The 3,322-nt window shown below is 40.6% G+C and overlaps 1 long non-coding RNA gene across 1 annotated transcript; it reads left to right on the plus strand.

Moving 5' to 3' along the window:
- The first annotated feature begins 1,012 nt into the window (after positions 1-1,012).
- On the plus strand, positions 1,013-2,024 carry LOC139084337 (uncharacterized). Its single transcript, XR_011541685.1, has 2 exons — positions 1,013-1,215; positions 1,719-2,024. It is a non-coding gene; the product is annotated as an uncharacterized lncRNA (long non-coding RNA).
- The last annotated feature ends 1,298 nt before the right edge of the window (positions 2,025-3,322 follow it).

Below are 3,322 nucleotides of genomic sequence, written 5' to 3' on the forward strand. Positions count from 1 at the left end.
GAGAAATAACTAAATCAACATTAGGAAAAGTGAAAAGGGAAAGGAAAATCGTTCTTACAGTGGCCTCTATTTTCCTCTCCCCTTTCTTTACCTTCCTAGAGCAGAGCCTCCCTTGCCACTGTTCCACAGCACTCTGCCATGCCACAGGTGGGCTGAAGGTCGGCCCTGAGCCTGAGCCCCTTCTTCGTGGCCACATGAGGACTGGGGAAGCCAAAGCTGTTCATCTTTTATGCAGTTATATTTGTTAAGTTTCCCTAGCCTGCCTACAAATATCATTTTTGACAAATACCATTACAAGGTAAAAGTTAAAAAGAACTTGCCTGTGGGAATCCTACTTCAGCCTTCTCCACGGGACAGCCCATACTAATCTAGCCATTTCTCTCTCTCTTTCTGTGCGTGTGTGTGTTAGCTCTCAGAATTAATCTAAACATTCCTAACATTCCTTGAGGGCAGCGAATCAGTATTATAAAATTTCGCAACTCCACAGTGCATAGTACACTGCTCCACTCATAGTAAAATCTCGGTAATAAAATGCTGGTTGATATAAGTCCATGTTGTGTTGAAATGAATACTGCAGGACACACCACCCCCTCATTCACCTGAGCCAGTGCTCGGACCAGTACAGATGAGGGAAAGATTCTTACTGTCAGCATTTAAGCCACATTCTGTATGCTGACCAAAGTTCCAGAAAAGACTGTATTCAGTGTTTCCAATTGTGTAAACAATGACTGGCGTAATAATATTTTATTAGACAAGTAAAAGAAAGTGTTGGTATGTAAGATACAACTCAAATTGCTGGCCAGACAGCTGGAAGCTTGTTGCTGGTCCTCAAAATTGCTGTAAAATTTTTTCCATGTATAAATTTTTAGAAATCTATTCCTTTGGTTTTAAGTTACACAGTCTGTGGGTTCCCCCTGCTGGCTCTTTAACTACTAGAATCAGAAGCTAAAAGGACTTACAACACCTGGACACTGAGAACCAACTCCAGGGATACGAAAGGTATCAGAATGGTGCCTGATTCTGGAAGATTCTGCTTCAGAAGGGCAGAGAGATATGAAGATAGGGCTAAGTCTATTTAAGCCAAGAACCAGTGAGACGCAGCCCATTCTGTTGGATATGTTCATCCACTTAATGTTTCTATGAATTGGTTGCCAGTATTTAAAATCTAGATTTCTAGTTTCCCTTGAAAGGCTGCCCACATTCCCCGTGGCTGTGGTAAGTCATGTCTGACCTGCTTAAGGGGAGATGTCCACCAGAGTTTGCCACAGTTACAAGTCGGTATTCCCTGTGCTGACCAACACTGACCTGATGTCAGTTGCCTCTTATCATCAGGCATGAGCAGTTATTTTTCATATACTTGGCCCATTTCACTCATTATTGTTTTGTGCTCAGATTCCACCAGGTATCTGGAATTCTGCTTTGACACAGAATTCAAGAACCACTTTCTCTAAAAAACTACCGTTGATTCCTCCACATTCTCACAGCTCAACCCCTTCAAGCCAAATGTTTTGTTATTTTGACATAAGAAGGGCTAACAAGCCTGGGAAATAGTACACTAGAGAAACTGTAATTTAGGACCTAATTGCTTATAAGACAGCTCTTATCACTTGGAGTTCAAGCAGGAGAAGAGTGCACAGAGAGAGTTCTCTTTATGAAGAAAAACGATCAAAAGAACATAGTGTAGAGTTACTGTTTCATTTCTGAATCCATTTCTACAGCTGCAGCAAAGGAAGAGAGAGAGCAGCACCCAGAAAACTTTCTCAGTCAAATGGAAGAAAAAATGCACTGTGACTGAGACACGGATGAAAGGAATGTTTGAGGTCTTTCAAGAAAAGACCATATAATCTTATCAAGACCTGCCCAAGACAGGCTGCAATGTGGGAAACCCAGACCTCCTTTTCCACTGCACTTGGATACAATGCAAACCCTTATTTGGTCTGTTATTATGTGCCCCTGAGAAACCTGAGCCTGCCATCTGGGCTCGCTGCTCCTTGATAATAAACATTCCAAGTGCTGACGAGTCATCAAAGCGGTTGTTAGGTTTACTTTGCTTATATATTTGGCATGAAATGAGTTGTTTGGGGTTTTTTTAACTTTTATCTTTTTTTTTTTTTTTTTTTTTTTAGTACTACAACAGTTAAATAACGGTTTTCTGGGAACGTTCCATTATAAAGCCCTCTCATCAAGCTCAGTGTCTTTCCTTCATGCACCTCTCACTCCAAATACCTCATTTCCCACATCTCAGAAGTTCTTTTACTAAGAGAGAACAAAATGGAGCAATACAAAGATTCCTGCCTGAGAGTCAGGATATCTGGGTCCAAAGCACATCTCTTTCACTGACAAGTTTGTGGGCTGGTTTCTCTCCCTGGCAAAATATACAGAGTTTGGAACACAGGAGATGAATTTTTTGTTCTTTTGTTGACTACTACATAATTAGACATCTATGTGCATGTGCTTGCCTAGTTTAATATTTTTAACTGAAAACAAAAGTGAGTCAAAGGGCCCTCAGTTGGTGTACAAGTATTGCACGTGACCCAAACATGAGTAAAGTGTATATGGAGGCCTTATCACGTCTTTCCTTTTGGCAGGAATCTTTCATAGGGGTCCTCTCTTATTTTCTGATGAAATGTTAGTGAAATGAAAGCTGAACAGCTCAAACTATATAATGAATTACTATCAGCATTAAATAAAATGACTCACTGATCCAAGCCAGTTAGTCTGATACCCAGGCAATTAGTCTCACAGAGAAACAGACGGCTAGGTCCCAATGGCTCAAAAGATCATGAGCGATAATCATGTTTGAAACAAAAGTTCTAAAAGTCCCATGGGCCACGTAGGCCATATGTGACTCATGGGGTGGAGAGTAGGTGCCAGGCATTAGATAATCATTGGTATCTCTTGACATTCACCCTTCCTGGTCCCTCTTGTTAAAGTAGTATTTTTCAAAGGGTGGTTCACGGGATTCACTTAATGTTCTGAAGAAAAACAAGAGGTACAGAGGGAGATTAGGGAGGTTCCTTATTTATTTAAGATATGCTGAATTGAATATAAATGTTTGTAAAAAGGAATTCTTCTCAGAGTCTTTAATATACCATAGAGCAGGAGAATTTGCTGCTCTGAAATATGTCTCTTTGGCTTGATTATTTTTAAGAACAAAAGATTCAGGAAGAAACTTTGACCTCCCCCCAATTGCCTAAAAGAATTTAAGATATAAGGCCTGTTCCAGGAAGGAGCTATCACCATAGATAACTACAGCATAACATGAACTAGGTGTGGCACACAAGGCCCATTTGATCAAAGTCCTCTCCATGTCCCAATGTCT

Source organism: Equus przewalskii, chromosome 6 (assembly GCF_037783145.1).
Source record: "Equus przewalskii isolate Varuska chromosome 6, EquPr2, whole genome shotgun sequence".
In the NCBI taxonomy this organism is placed as follows: Eukaryota; Metazoa; Chordata; class Mammalia; order Perissodactyla; family Equidae; genus Equus; species Equus przewalskii.